Source organism: Rhinoderma darwinii, chromosome 1 (assembly GCF_050947455.1).
Source record: "Rhinoderma darwinii isolate aRhiDar2 chromosome 1, aRhiDar2.hap1, whole genome shotgun sequence".
Taxonomy (NCBI): domain Eukaryota; kingdom Metazoa; phylum Chordata; class Amphibia; order Anura; family Rhinodermatidae; genus Rhinoderma; species Rhinoderma darwinii.
The window spans coordinates 652,656,957-652,674,819 of NC_134687.1; the positions used below are offsets into that span (position 1 = coordinate 652,656,957).

Sequence of the window (17,863 nt, forward strand, 5' to 3'; positions counted from 1 at the left end):
GTGCATGTTCTCTACTGATCACTGACTAATGTGATGTTTATTGTAAAGTTAGATATGAGTACAGGAATACAAGTATGTGCATGTTATTTACTGATCACTGTCTTATGTGATATTTATTGTATAGTAAGTATTGAGTACAGGAATACATGTATGTGCATGTTCTTTACAGTTCACTGTCTTATGTGATATTTATTGCACAGCTAGATGTGAGTACAGGAATACAAGTATGTAAATGTTCTCTATTGATCACTGTCTTATATGAGATTTATTATATAAATAGATGTGAGTACAGTAATACAACTATGTGCATGGTCTCTACAGATCACTGTCTTATGTGATATTTATTGTATAGTTAGTATTGAATACAGGAATACAAGTATGTGCATGTTCTCTACTGATCACTGTTTTATATGATATTTAAAGCATAGTTAAATGTAAGTAGAGGAATACAAGTACGTGCATGTTCTTTACTGATCACTGTCTTATGTGATATTTATTGTACAGTTAGATGTAAGTACAGGTATACATGTATTTGAATCTTCTCTATTGATCACTGACGTATGTGATATTTATTTTATAGTTAGGTGTGAATACAGGAATACAAGTATATGCATGTTCTCTACTGATCGCTGTTTTATGTGATAATTATTGTATAAATAGTATTGAATATTGGAATACAAGTATGTGCATGTTCTCTACGGATCACCGAATTATGTGATATTTATTGTATAGTTAGATGTGAGTTTAGGAATACAAGTATGTGCATGTTCTCTACTGATCACTGACTTATGTGATGTTTATTGTAGAGTTAGTATTGAGTACAGGAATACAAGTATGTGCATGTTCTCTACTGATCACTGTCTTATGTAATATTTATTGTATAGTTAGATGTAAGTATGGGAATACAAGTATGTGTATGTTCTCTACTGATTACCGTTTTATGTGATATTTATTGTTAAGTTAGATATGAGTACAGGAATAAAAGTATGTGTATGTTCTATATTGATCACTGTCTTATATGAGATTTATTGTATAGTTAGATATGAGTTCAGGAATACAAGTATGTGCATGTTCTCTACTGATCACTGACTTATGTGATGTTTATTGTAGAGTTAGTATTGAGTACAGGAATACAAGTATGTGTATATTCTCTACTGATCACCGTCTAATGTGATATTTATTGCATAGTTAGGTGTGAGTACATGAATACAAGTATGTGCATGTTCTCTACTGATCACTGTCTTATGTAATATTTATTATATAGTTAGATGTAAGTATGGGAATACAAGTATGTGTATGTTCTCTACTGATTACTGTCTTATGTGATATTTATTGTATAGTTAGATGTGAGTACAGGAATAAAAGCATGTGTATGTTCTCTACTGATCACTGTCTTATGTGATAGTTATTATATAGTTAGATATGAGTAGAGGAATACAAGTATGTGTATGTTCTCTACTGATCACTGTCTAATGTGACATTTATTGTACAGTTAGAGTGAGTACAGGAATACAAGTTTTGAATCTTCTCTATTGATTACTGACATATGTGATATTTATTTTATAGTTAGTATTGAGTTTAGGAATACAAGTATGTGCATATTCTCTACTGATCACTGTCTTATGTAATATTTATTGTATAGTTAGATATAAGTATGGGAATACAAGTATGTGTATGTTCTCTACTGATTACCGTTTTATGTGATATTTATTGTTAAGTTAGATGTGAGTACAGGAATAAAAGTATGTGTATGTTCTATATTGATCACTGTCTTATATGAGATTTATTGTATAAATAGATGTGAGTACAGGAATACAGCTATGTGCATGGTCTCTACAGATCACTGTCTTATGTGATATTTATTGCAAAGTTAGGTGTGAGTACAGGAATAAATGCATGTGCATGTTCTTTACAGTTCACTGTCTTATGTGATATTTATTGTATAGTTAGGTGTGAGTTCAGGAATACAAGTATGTGCATGTTCTCTACTGATCACTGACTTATGTGATGTTTATTGTAGAGATAGTATTGAGTACAGGAATACAAGTATGTGTATATTCTCTACTGATCACCGTCTAATGTGATATTTATTGTATAGTTAGATGTGAGTACAGGAATACAAGTATGTGCATGTTCTCTACTGATCACTGTCTTATGTAATATTTATTATATAGTTAGATGTAAGTATGGGAATACAAGTATGTGTATGTTCTCTACTGATTACTGTCTTATGTGATATTTATTGTATAGTTAAATATGAGTACAGGAATTAAAGCATGTGTATGTTCTCTACTGATCACTGTCTTATGTGATAGTTATTATATAGTTAGATATTAGTAGAGGAATACAAGTATGTGTATGTTCTCTACTGATCACTGTCTTATGTGATATTTATTGTATAGTTAGTATTGAGTACAGGAATACAAGTATGTGTATGTTCTCTACTGATCACTGTCTTATGTGATATTTATTGTATAGTTAGGTGTGAGTACAGGAATAAAAGCATGTGTATGTTCTCTACTGATCACTGTCTTATGTGATAGTTATTATATAGTTAGATATGAGTAGAGGAATACAATTATATGTATGTTCTCTACTGATCACTGACTTATGTGACATTTATTGTACAATTAGATGTAAGTACAGGAATACAAGTTTGTGCGTGCATGTTCTCTACTGATCACTGACTTATGTGATGTTTATTGTAGAGTTAGGTTTGAGTACAGTAATACAAGTATGTGCATGTTATTTACTGATCACTGTCTTATGTAATATTTATTGTATAGTTAAATGTGAGTACAGGAATACAAGTATGTGCATGTTCTCTACTGATCACTGTCTTATGTAATATTTATTGTATAGTTAGATGTAAGTATGGGAATACAAGTATGTGTATATTCTCTACTGATCACCGTCTAATGTGATATTTATTGTATAGTTAGAATTGAGTACGGGAATACTAGTATGTGCATGTTCTTTACTGATCACTGTCTTATGTGATAGTTATTGTAAAGTTAGTATTTAGTACAGGAATACAAGTATTTGTATGTTCTCTACTGATCACTGTCTAATATGATATTTAACGCATAGTTAAATGTAAGTACAGGAATACAAGTATGTGCATGTTCTTTACTGATCACTGTCTTATGTAATATTTATTGTATAGTTAGATGTAAGTATGGGAATACAAGTATGTGTATGTTCTCTACTGATTACTGTCTTATGTGATATTTAATATATAGTTAGATTTGAGTACAGGAATACAAGTATGTGCATGTTCTCTACTGATCACTGACTTATGTGATGTTTATTATAGACTTAGGTGTGAGTACAGGAATACAAGTATGTACATGTTATTTACTGATCACTGTCTTATGTGATATTTATTGTATAGTTAGTATTGAGTACAGGAATACAAGTATTTGCATGTTCTTTACTGATCACCGTCTAATGTGATATTTAAAGCATAGTTAAATGTAAGTAGAGGAATACAAGTACTTGCATGTTCTTTACTGATCACTGTCTTATGTGATATTTATTGTACAGTTAGATGTGAGTACAGGTATACAAGTATGTGAATCTTCTCTATTGATCACTGACGTATGTGATATTTATTTTATAGTTAGGTGTGAGTACAGGAATACACGTATGTGCATGTTCTTTACAGATCACTGTCTTATGTGATATTTATTGTATAGTTAGGTGTGAGTCCCGGAATACAAGTATGTGCATGTTCTCTAATGATCACTGTCTTATGTAATATTTATTGTATAGTTAGATGTAAGTATGGGAATACAAGTATGTGTATATTCTCTAATGATCACCGTCTAATGTGATATTTATTGTATAGTTAGATGTGAGTACAGGAATAAAAGCATGTGTATGTTCTTTACTGATCACCGTCTAATGTGATATTTAAAGCATAGTTAAATGTAAGTAGAGGAATACAAGTACTTGCATGTTCTTTACTGATCACTGTCTTATGTGATATTTATTGTACAGTTAGATGTGAGTACAGGTATACAAGTATGTGAATCTTCTCTATTGATCACTGTCTTATGTGATATTTATTTTATAGTTAGGTGTGAGTACAGGAATACAAGTATGTGCATGTTCTCTACTGATCACTGTCTTATGTGATATTTATTGTATAGTTAAGTGTGAGTATAGGAATAAAAGTATGTGCATGTTCTCTACTGATCACTGTCTTATGTAATATTTATTGTATAGTTAGATGTAAGTATGGGAATACAAGCATGTGTATGTTCTCTACTGATTACTGTCTTATGTGTTATTTATTGTATAGTTAGAAGTGAGTACAGGAATAAAAGTATGTGTATGTTCTCTACTGATCACCGTCTAATGTAATATTTATTGTATAGTTAGATGTGAGTACAGGAATACTAGTATGTGCATGTTCTTTACTGATCACTGTCTTATGTGATAGTTATTGTAAAGTTAGTATTTTGTACAGGAATACTAGTATTTGTATGTTCTCTACTAATCACCGTCTAATGTGATATTTATTGCATAGTTAAATGTAAGTACAGGATTACAAGTATGTGCATGTTCTTTACTGATCACTGTCTTATGTGATATTTATTGTATAGTTAGGTGTGAGTACAAGAATACAAGTATGTGCATGTTCTCTACTGATTACTGTCTTATGTGATATTTATTGTATAGTTAGGTGTGAGTACAGGAATAAAAGCATGTGTATGTTCTCTACTGATCACTGTCTTATGTGATAGTTATTATATAGTTAGATATGAGTAGAGGAATACAATTATGTGTATGTTCTCTACTGATCACTGACTTATGTGATGTTTATTGTAGAGTTAGGTGTGGGTACAGTAATACAAGTATGTGCATGTTATTTACTGATCACTGTCTTATGTGATATTTATTGTATAGTTAGTATTGAGTACAGGAATACAAGTATGTGTATATTCTCTAATGATCACCGTCTAATGTGATATTTATTGTATAGTTAGATGTGAGTACAGGAATACAAGTATGTGCATGTTCTTTACTGATCACTGTCTTATGTGATAGTTATTGTAATGTTAGTATTTAGTACAGGAATACTAGTATTTATATGTTCTCTACTGATCACTGTCTAATGTGATATTTATCGCATAGTTAAATATAAGTACAGGAATACAAGTATGTGCATGTTCTTTACTGGTCACTGTCTTATGTGATATTTATTGTACAGTTAGATGTGAGTACAGGTATACAAGTATGTGAATCTTCTCTTTTGATCACTGACATATGTGATATTTATTTTATAGTTAGGTGTGAGTACAGGAATACAAGTACATGCATGTTCTCTACTGATCACTGTTTTATGTAATATTTATTGTATACATAGTATTGACTATTGGAATACAAGTATGTGGATGTTCTCTACTGATCACTGAATTATGTGATATTTATTGCACAGCTAGATGTGAGTACAGGAATACAAGTATGTAAATGTTCTCTATTGATCACTGTCTTACATGAGATTTATTGTATAAATAGATTTGAGTACAGTAATACAACTATGTGCATGTTCTCTACAGATCACTGTCTTATGTGATATTTATTGTATAGTTAGGTGTGAGTACAGGAATAAAAAAGTATGTGCATGTTCTCTACTGATCACTGTCTTATGTAATATTTATTGTATAGTTAAATGTGAGTACAGGAATACAAGTATGTGCATGTTCTCTACTGATCACTGTCTTATGTAATATTTATTGTATAGTTAGATGTAAGTATGGGAATACAAGTACTTGCATGTTCTTTACTGATCACTGTCTTATGTGATATTTATTGTACAGTTAGATGTGAGTACAGGTATACAAGTATGTGAATCTTCTCTATTGATCACTGACATATGTGATGTTTATTATAGACTTAGGTGTGAGTACAGGAATACAAGTATGTACATGTTATTTACTGATCACTGTCTTATGTGATATTTATTGTATAGTTAGTATTGAGTACAGGAATACAAGTATTTGCATGTTCTTTACTGATCACCGTCTAATGTGATATTTAAAGCATAGTTAAATGTAAGTAGAGGAATACAAGTACTTGCATGTTCTTTACTGATCACTGTCTTATGTGATATTTATTGTACAGTTAGATGTGAGTACAGGTATACAAGTATGTGAATCTTCTCTATTGATCACTGACGTATGTGATATTTATTTTATAGTTAGGTGTGAGTACAGGAATACACGTATGTGCATGTTCTTTACAGATCACTGTCTTATGTGATATTTATTGTATAGTTAGGTGTGAGTCCCGGAATACAAGTATGTGCATGTTCTCTACTGATCACTGTCTTATGTAATATTTATTGTATAGTTAGATGTAAGTATGGGAATACAAGTATGTGTATATTCTCTAATGATCACCGTCTAATGTGATATTTATTGTATAGTTAGATGTGAGTACAGGAATTAAAGCATGTGTATGTTCTTTACTGATCACCGTCTAATGTGATATTTAAAGCATAGTTAAATGTAAGTAGAGGAATACAAGTACTTGCATGTTCTTTACTGATCACTGTCTTATGTGATATTTATTGTACAGTTAGATGTGAGTACAGGTATACAAGTATGTGAATATTCTCTATTGATCACTGACGTATGTGATATTTATTTTATAGTTAGGTGTGAGTACAGGAATACAAGTACTTGCATGTTCTTTACTGATCACTGTCTTATGTGATATTTATTGTACAGTTAGATGTGAGTACAGGTATACAAGTATGTGAATCTTCTCTATTGATCACTGACATATGTGATGTTTATTATAGACTTAGGTGTGAGTACAGGAATACAAGTATGTACATGTTATTTACTGATCACTGTCTTATGTGATATTTATTGTATAGTTAGTATTGAGTACAGGAATACAAGTATTTGCATGTTCTTTACTGATCACCGTCTAATGTGATATTTAAAGCATAGTTAAATGTAAGTAGAGGAATACAAGTACTTGCATGTTCTTTACTGATCACTGTCTTATGTGATATTTATTGTACAGTTAGATGTGAGTACAGGTATACAAGTATGTGAATCTTCTCTATTGATCACTGACGTATGTGATATTTATTTTATAGTTAGGTGTGAGTACAGGAATACACGTATGTGCATGTTCTTTACAGATCACTGTCTTATGTGATATTTATTGTATAGTTAGGTGTGAGTCCCGGAATACAAGTATGTGCATGTTCTCTAATGATCACTGTCTTATGTAATATTTATTGTATAGTTAGATGTAAGTATGGGAATACAAGTATGTGTATATTCTCTAATGATCACCGTCTAATGTGATATTTATTGTATAGTTAGATGTGAGTACAGGAATAAAAGCATGTGTATGTTCTTTACTGATCACCGTCTAATGTGATATTTAAAGCATAGTTAAATGTAAGTAGAGGAATACAAGTACTTGCATGTTCTTTACTGATCACTGTCTTATGTGATATTTATTGTACAGTTAGATGTGAGTACAGGTATACAAGTATGTGAATCTTCTCTATTGATCACTGTCTTATGTGATATTTATTTTATAGTTAGGTGTGAGTACAGGAATACAAGTATGTGCATGTTCTCTACTGATCACTGTCTTATGTGATATTTATTGTATAGTTAGGTGTGAGTACAGGAATAAAAGTATGTGCATGTTCTCTACTGATCACTGTCTTATGTAATATTTATTGTATAGTTAGATGTAAGTATGGGAATACAAGCATGTGTATGTTCTCTACTGATTACTGTCTTATGTGTTATTTATTGTATAGTTAGAAGTGAGTACAGGAATAAAAGTATGTGTATGTTCTCTACTGATCACCGTCTAATGTAATATTTATTGTATAGTTAGATGTGAGTACAGGAATACAAGTATGTGCATGTTCTTTACTGATCACTGTCTTATGTGATAGTTATTGTAAAGTTAGTATTTTGTACAGGAATACTAGTATTTGTATGTTCTCTACTGATCACCGTCTAATGTGATATTTATTGCATAGTTAAATGTAAGTACAGGAGTACAAGTATGTGCATGTTCTTTACTGATCACTGTCTTATGTGATATTTATTGTATAGTTAGGTGTGAGTACAAGAATACAAGTATGTGCATGTTCTCTACTGATTACTGTCTTATGTGATATTTATTGTATAGTTAGGTGTAAGTACAGGAATAAAAGCATGTGTATGTTCTCTACTGATCACTGTCTTATGTGATAGTTATTATATAGTTAGATATGAGTAGAGGAATACAATTATGTGTATGTTCTCTACTGATCACTGACTTATGTGACATTTATTGTACATTTAGATATGAGTACAGGAATACAAGTATGTGCAAGTTCTCTACTGATCACTGACTTATGTGATAGTTATTGTAAAGTTAGTATTTAGTACAGGAATACTAGTATTTATATGTTCTCTACTGATCACTGTCTAATGTGATATTTATCGCATAGTTAAATATAAGTACAGGAATACAAGTATGTGCATGTTCTTTACTGGTCACTGTCTTATGTGATATTTATTGTACAGTTAGATGTGAGTACAGGTATACAAGTATGTGAATCTTCTCTTTTGATCACTGACATATGTGATATTTATTTTATAGTTAGGTGTGAGTACAGGAATACAAGTACATGCATGTTCTCTACTGATCGCTGTTTTATGTAATATTTATTGTATACATAGTATTGACTATTGGAATACAAGTATGTGGATGTTCTCTACTGATCACTGAATTATGTGATATTTATTGTACAGCTAGATGTGAGTACAGGAATACAAGTATGTAAATGTTCTCTATTGATCACTGTCTTACATGAGATTTATTGTATAAATAGATTTGAGTACAGTAATACAACTATGTGCATGTTCTCTACAGATCACTGTCTTATGTGATATTTATTGTATAGTTAGGTGTGAGTACAGGAATAAAAAAGTATGTGCATGTTCTCTACTGATCACTGTCTTATGTAATATTTATTGTATAGTTAAATGTGAGTACAGGAATACAAGTATGTGCATGTTCTCTACTGATCACTGTCTTATGTAATATTTATTGTATAGTTAGATGTAAGTATGGGAATACAAGTATGTGTATGTTCTCTACTGATCACCGTCTAATGTGATATTTATTGTATAGTTAGATGTGAGTACAGGAATATAAGTATGTGCATGTTCTTTACTGATCACTGTCTTATGTGATAGTTATTGTAAAGTTAGTATTTAGTACAGGAATACTAGTATTTGTATATTCTCTACTGATCACTGTCTAATGTGATATTTATTGTATAGTTAGATGTGAGTACAGGAATACAAGTATGTGCATGTTCTTTACTGGTCACTGTCTTATGTGATATTTATTGTATAGTTAGATGTGAGTACAGGTATATAAGTATGTGTATCTTCTCTATTGATCACTGTCTTATGTAATATTTATTGTATAGTTAGATGTAAGTATGGGAATACAAGTATGTGTATGTTCTCTACTGATTACTGTCTTATGTGATATTTATTGTATAGGTAGATGTGAGTACAGGAATAAAAGCATGTGTATGTTCTCTACTGATCGCTGTCTTATGTGATAGTAATTATATAGTTAGATATGAGTAGAGGATTACAAGTATGTGTATGTTCTCTACTGATCACTGACTTATGTGACATTTATTGTACAGTTAGATGGGAGTACAGGAATACAAGTATGTGCATATTCTCTACTGATCACCGTCTTATGTAATATTTATTGTATAGTTAGATGTAAGTATGGGAATACAAGCATGTGTATGTTCTCTACGGATTACTGTCTTATGTGATATTTATTGTATAGTTAAAAGTGAGTACAGGAATAAAAGTATGTGTATGTTCTCTACTGATCACCATCTAATGTGATATTTATTGTATAGTTAGATGTGAGTACAGGAATACAAGTATGTACATGTTCTTTACTGATCACTGTCTTATGTGATAGTTATTGTAAAGTTAGTATTTAGTACAGGAATACTAGTATGTGCATGTTCTCTACTGATCGCTGTTTTATGTGATATTTATTGTAAACATAGTATTGAATATTGGAATACAAGTATTTGCATGTTCTCTACGGAACACCGACTTATGTGATATTTATTGTATAGTTAGATGTGAGTTTAGGAATACAAGTATGTGCATGTTCTCTACTGATCACTGAATTATGTGATATTCATTGTACAGCTAGATGTGAGTACAGGAATACAAGTATGTAAATGTTCTCTATTGATCACTGTCTTATATGAGATTTATTGTATAAATAGATGTAAGTACAGGAATACAACTATGTGCATGGTCTCTACAGATCACTGTCTTATGTGATATTTATTGTATAGTTAGGTATGAGTACAGGAATACAAGTATGTACATGTTCTCTACTGATCACTGTCTTATGTAATATTTATTGTATAGTTAAATGTGAGTACATGAATACAAGTATGTGCATGTTCTCTACTGATCACTGTCTTATGTAATATTTATTATATAGTTAGATGTAAGTATGGGAATACAAGTATGTGTACGTTCTCTACTGATCACTGTCTTATGTGATATTTATTGTATAGTTAGATGTGAGTACAGGAATAAAAGCATGTGTATGTTCTCTACTGATCGCTGTCTTATGTGATAGTAATTATATAGTTAGATATGAGTAGAGGATTACAAGTATGTGCATGTTCTCTACTGATCACTGACTTATGTGATATTTATTGTAGAGTTAGGTGTGAGTACAGTAATACAAATGGAGGCATTATACTGTATGGAAGCATTATACTGTATGGGGGCATTATACTGAATGGGGGCATTATACTGTATGGGGGGCATTATACTGTATGGGGGGCATTATACTGTATGGGGGCATTATACTGTATGGAGGAATTATACTGTATGGGGCATTATACAGTATGGGGACATTATACAGTATGGAGCATTATACTGTATGGGGACATTATACTGTATTGGGGCATTATACTGTATGGGGACATTATACTGTATGGGGCATTATGCTGTATGGGGCCATTAAACTGTATGGGGGCATTATACTGTATGGGGTATTATACTGTATGGGTGCATTATACAGTATGGAGCATTATACTGTACGGGGACATTATACTGTATGGGGGCATTATACTGTAAGGTGGCAGCTATAGGGGCTTTATACTGTATGGGGCATTATACTGTATGGGGGCATTATAGTGTATGGGGCATTATACTGTATGGAGCATTATACTGTATGGGGAATTATACTCTATGGAGCATTATACTGTATGGGGACATTATACTGTATGGGGACATTATACTGTAGGGGGACATTATACTGTAGGGGGGCATTATACTGTATGGGGACATTAAACTGTATGGGGACATTATACTGTATGGTGGCAGCTATAGGGGCATTATACAGTATGGGGCATTATACTGTATGTGGGCATTATACTGTATGGGATATTATACTGTATGGGGGCATTATACTGTATGGGGACAGCCATGGGGGCATTATACTGCATGGGGGCATTATACTGTATGGGGGCATTATACTGTATGGTGGCATTATAGTGTATGGGGGCATTATACTGTATGGGGCAGCTATGGGGGCATTATACTGTATGGGGGCATTATACTGTATGGGGGCATTATACTGTATTGGCTGAATCGGGTGTGTATGGGCAGAAATTGGGCTGGATTAGAGGTGTGGCTTACGTGCGCCAAATCGGTTGTCCCTTTTTACGCTACTTGGAAGTTGGGAGGTCGTGTATCGAATATTATGTCATTACAAAATGCGACTCGTCCAACAAAACATCCGACCACTACAAAGACCAGAAATAACAACTTACCCCAAAGAGGCCGGCACTGGAAGGGTTAAATCCCGGCTAGGAGTCTAGTGGGCGGGGTCACTCAATGATTGACAGCTCTCTGTATGCACACACTCATACAGGGGTGACTGATAACAGAGAGAACACCCGACCAGCGCTACTCTCTACTTCATACACGGCAATAGCTGAAGGACCTATGATGATGACGTCACCACCACGTGACCGGGGGCAGGGGGCGAAGCTTATCAGTGGACAGGAGTGGAGGATTAAGGACCTATGACGATGTCAAGATCACGTAACCACTGCTTCAGGGGGCGGAGCTTAGAAGTGCAGAGAAGTGGTGAAGGAGCTGTGATGATGATCACGTGACATGAGGGGTAATGAGGATCATGTAACCAGTTGAGAAATGATCGGAGCTAAGCAATACGAAATATAATGGGTTGTGGCTAGGACCTTTGATGACGTTAATACCATGTGACCAATGCAGAAGGGGCGGAGCTTAAACGGTGGGGAGACGTGGGGGATGAAGGACCTGTGATGTTGATTACATGACATGACGGGCGGGTCTATGTGAGGGGGCGGGGCTCCTGTGCTGTGTGGAGAGGTGATGACGATCATGTGACGTGATATCCCATAATAACAATACGAACAGCTGGGAGTTGTAGTCCTCTCCACTTATACCTCTTTCCTGTAATGTCCTCTAATATCTCATAATAACAGCCTGGACATGCTGGGAGTTGTATTTCTCCCCTCTTATACTCCTCCCTGTAATGTTGTAAAGGGTTTGCCAGACACAGGTTCTGTGTCGACGCCCGTGGGCAATTAGTCTGCACCTGCTCCTATGTCTGTGAGACTGACTCCATCTTCCACCACTCAGGATGGCAGGCTTAGGAGTGGGAGAGCCTATCACAGCCTGGACAGACAGAGCTAGCTCCCGCCCTCTGTCTATTTATACCTGCCTTTCCTGTTCCTCCTTGCTTGTGATTCTTCTATGCTTGTTTCCTGGCTTGCTGCTCCTGCTTGTACCACTGATCCTCTGCTTGTTATAGACCTTGGCTTTCTGACCACTCTCCTGCTCAGCGTTTTGTACCTCGCTGTCTCCTGGTTTGACTCGGCTCGTTCACCACTCTTGTTGCTCACGGTGTCTCCGTGGGCAGCTGCCCCGTTTCCCTAACTTCTGTGTACCCCTGTCTGTTTTATCTGTCTTGCACTTACTGAGCGTAGGGACCGTCGACCAGTTGTACCACGTCGCTTAGGACGGGTTGTTGCAAGTAGGCAGGGACTGAGTGGTGGGTAGATTAGGGCTCACTTGTCTGTCTCCCTACCCTGTCATTACAAATGTCCTCTAATATCCCATAATAACAGTCTGGGAGTTGTAGTCCTCTCCACTTACAGCTCCTCCCTGTAATGTCCTCTGATATCCCATAATAACAGGCTGGACATGCTGGGAGCTGTAATTCTCTTATACCTCCTGCCTGTAATGACCTCTGATATCCCATAATAGTCTGGGAGTTGTAGTTCTCTCCTCTTATACTCCTCCCTGCAATGTTCTCTGATATCACATAATAACAGCCCGGACATGCTGGGAGCTGTAATTCTCTTATACCTCCTGCCTGTAATGACCTCTGATATCCCATAATAGTCTGGGAGTTGTAGTTCTCTCCTCTTATGCGCCTCCCTGTAATGTCTTCTCATATCCCATAATAACAGCCTGGACATGCTGGGAGTTGTAGTTCTCTCCTCTTATACCTCCTCCCTGTAATGTCCTCTGATATCCCATAATAACAGTCTGGACATGCTGGGAGTTGTAGTCCTCTCCTCTTATATTCCCCCTATAATGTCCTCTGATATCCCATAATAACAGTCTGGACATGCTGTGAGTTGTAGTCCTCTCTTATATCTTCTCCCTGTAATGTCCTCTGATATCACATAATAACAGTCTGTAAATGCTGGGAGTTGTAGTCCTCTCCTCTTATACCCCCTCCCTGTAATGTCCTCTGATATCACATAATAACAGTCTGGACATGCTGGGAGTTGTAGTCCTCTCCTCTTATACCTTCTCCCTGTAATGTCCTTGGATATCCCATAATAACAGCCTGGACATGCTGGGAGTTGTAGTTCTCTCTTATATTTCCTCCCTGTAATGTCATCTGATATCATATAACATACTGAGTATGATGGGACTTGTAGTTCTCTCCTCTTATAACCCCCCCTGTAATGTCCTCTGATATCTCATAACAACAGCCTGTACGTGCTGGGAGTTTTAATCTTCTCCTCTTATACCTCCTCCTGTAATGTTCTCTGATACCACATAATAACAGCACGGACATGCTGGGAGTTGTAGTTCTCTCCTCTTATACTCCTCCCTGTAATGTCCTCTGATATATCATAATTACAGCCTGGACATGTATGTTGTAGTCCGTTCCTCTTATACCTCTTGTCTGTAATGTCCTATGTTATCTCATAATAACAGTCTGGACATGCTGGGAGTTGTAGTCCTCTCCTCTTATACCTCCGCCTGAAAAGTCCTCTGATATCACATAATAACAGCCTGGACATGCTGGGAGTTATAGTTTTCTCCTCTTATACCTCCTCCCTGTAATGTCCACTGATATAACATAATAACAGTTTCGACATGCTGGGAGTTGTATTTCTCTCCTCTTAAACACTACCGTTCAAAAGTTTGCGGTCACCCAGACAATTTTGTGTTTTCCATGAAAACTCACACTTATATTTATCAAATGAGTTGCAAAATGACTAGAAAATACAGTCAAGAATTTGACAAGGTTAGAAATAATGAGATCTGGTGACTGCGCTGGCCACTCCATTACAGGTAGAATACCAGCTGCCTGCTTCCTCCCTAAATAGTTCTTGCATAATTTGGAGGTGTGCTTTGGGTCATTGTCCTGTTGTAGGATGAAATTTGCTCCAATCAAGCGCTGTCAACATGGTATGGCATGGCGTTGCAAAATGGAGTGATAGCCTTCCTTATTCAAAATCCCTTTTACCTTGTACAAATCTCCCACTTTACCAGCACCAAAGCAACCAAAGACCATCACATTACCTCCACCATGCTTGACAGATGGCGTCAGGCACTCTTCCAGCATCTTTTCAGTTGTTCTGCGTCTCACAAATGTTCTTCTGTGTGATCCAAACACCTCAAACTTCGATTCGTCTGTCCATAACACTTTTTTCCAATCTTCCTCTGTCCAATGTTTGTGTGCTTTTGCCCATATTAATCTTTTCCTTTTATTAGCCAGTCTCAGATATGGCTTTTTCTTTGCCACTCTGCCCTGAAGGCCAGCATCCTGGAATCGCCTCTTCACTGTAGACGTTGACACTGGCGTTTTGCGGGTACTATTTACTGAAGCTGCCAGTTGAGGACCTGTGAGGCGTCTATTTCTCAAACTAGAGACTCTAATGTACTTATCTTGTTGCTCAGTTGTGCAGCGGGGCCTCCCACTTCTCTTTCTACTCTGGTTAGAGCCTGTTTGGGCTGTCCTCTGAAGGGAGTAGTACACACCATTGTAGGAAATCTTCCGTTTCTTGGCAATTTCTCGCATTGAATAGCCTTCATTTCTAAGAACAAGAATAGACTGTCGAGTTTCACATGAAAGCTCTCTTTTTCTAACAATTTGGAGAGTTTAATCGAACCCACAAATGTAATGCTCCAGATTCTCAACTAGCTCAAAGGAAGGTCAGTTTTATAGCTCCTCTAAACAGCAAAACTGTTTACAGCGGTGCTAGCATAATTGCACAAGGGTTTTCAAATGTTTTCTAATCATCCATTAGCCTTCTAACACAGTTAGCAAAGACAATGTACTATTAGAACACTGGAGTGATGGTTGCTGGAAATGGGCCTCTATACACCTATGTAGATATTGCATTAAAAACAAGACGTTTGCAGCTAGAATAGTCATTTACCACATTAACAATGTATAGAGTGTATTTTTGATTAATTTAATGTTATTTTCATTGAAAAAAACTGTGCTTTTCTTTAAAAAAAAAAGGAAATTTCTAAGTGACCCTAAACTTTTAAACGGTAGTGTATGCAGAATAAATGGTGAATACGTATAATGTACATACCTAAATATAGTAGTATCAATAAAAGTAGTATAGCACCAAAAAATAAGAAAACTTACCTAAAGACATGGTGGAGGGAAATGGACACGTCAAAACATGTGGCACAGAAACAAACGCCTCGACACGCGTTTCACCTGAGACCGGCTTCATCAGGAAGCGGACTATACTAAAATATCAGGGGTTTAAGTAAAATTGCTGGAGACACAAAATGTTTTTCACCTGTGGGTGATCTGCAAATCGGCGCTTTTTACACATGATGACGAACGCCGAATCACCGGAAATGCCATGTGTCTGCGTGGTGACAGAGTGCCCCGTCAAATACCGTCAGACGCTCATCACCAAGGTGATGCAGACAAACAAAACAGGCACTCCGGAATACGGTGCTCTCAGCGCATACGCAATTAAGCGTCTGTGCATAAAGCACACAGGCGAGAAAAATAAGTGGCACATGATAACGACTATAAGAACGAAGATCACAGATACAGATCTTCGGAGACTGAACATCAATACACATTCCCACAGATTATATATGTGGAGAGGAATTAGTTATACAATAGATCAGACCCTATCAATACCCCGAACAATTAGGCCTCTAGGGTCGCAAGAATGATATGGGCAAAAATGATGAGGAATTGGTTGTAGTTGGTCTATCTCCTTTGCATTAATAGCTGTCTAAATCTTGCTAACATGTTCAAGCACTCGTGTCTTCAAGGGTCTACTAGTCATCCCAATATAAATTAGGTCTCAAGGACATGTAGCAAAATAAATCACAGCTTCAGTTTTGCAAATAATGTTAAACACAATTTATAGTCCCTGTCCCTTCTAGAGTTGTAGAAAGAAAATCAGGTCTTGTTAGACATGAGAGAATTCACACAGGAGGGAAGCCATATGCATGTTCAGAATGTGGGAAATGTTTTACATATAAATCAAGTCTTGTTACACATGAGAGAAATCACACAGGAGAGAAGCCATATTCATATTCAGAATGTGGGAAATGATTTACACATAAATCAAATCTTGTTACACATGAGAGAAGTCACACAGGGAAGAAGCCATATTCATGTTCAGAATGTGGGAAATGTTTTACATATAAATCACATCTTGTTAGACATGAGAGATGTCACACAGGAGAGAAGCCGTATTCATATCCAGAATGTGGGAAATGTTTTACACAAAAATCAAGTCTTGTTATACATGAGAGAAGTAACACAGGAGAGAAGCCATATTCATGTTCAGAATGTGGGAAATGTTTTACACATAAATCAAATCTTGTTACACATGAGAGAAGTCACACAGGAGAGAAGCCGTATTCATGTTCAGAATGTGGGAAATGTTTTACAGATAAATCACATCTTGTTATACATGAGAGAAGTCACACAAGAGTGAAGCCGTTTTCATGTTCAGAGCGTGGGAAATGTTTTACACAAAAATCAAGTCTTGTTATACATGAGAGAAGTAACACAGGAGAGAAGCCATATTCATGTTCAGAATGTGGGAAATGTTTTACACATAAATCAAATCTTGTTACACATGAGAGAAGTCACATAGGAGAGAAGCCTTATTCATGTTCAGAATGTGGGAAATGTTTTACAGATAAATCACATCTTGTTATACATGAGAGAAGTCACACAGGAGTGAAGTCGTATTCATGTTCAGAGCGTGGGAAATGTTTACATATAAATCAAGTCTTATTGTACATGAGAGACATCACACAGGAGTGAAGTATTCATGTTCGGAATGTGGGAAATGTTTTATTACTAAAGGCAAACTTAGGGATCATCAGAGAAGTCACACAGGGGAGAAGCTGTTTTGATGCTCTATATGTGGAATATATTTTACAAGGATATAAGTTTTTTAAATGCAGAGAATTTACATGAAACCATATTCTTGTTTGGAATGTGAGAAATAAGATTT

General features: G+C 35.5%; 1 pseudogene; it reads left to right on the top strand.

Moving 5' to 3' along the window:
- Positions 1 to 17,587, top strand: part of LOC142700497 (uncharacterized) — a 330,989-nt pseudogene extending 313,402 nt beyond the window's left edge.
- The last annotated feature ends 276 nt before the right edge of the window (positions 17,588 to 17,863 follow it).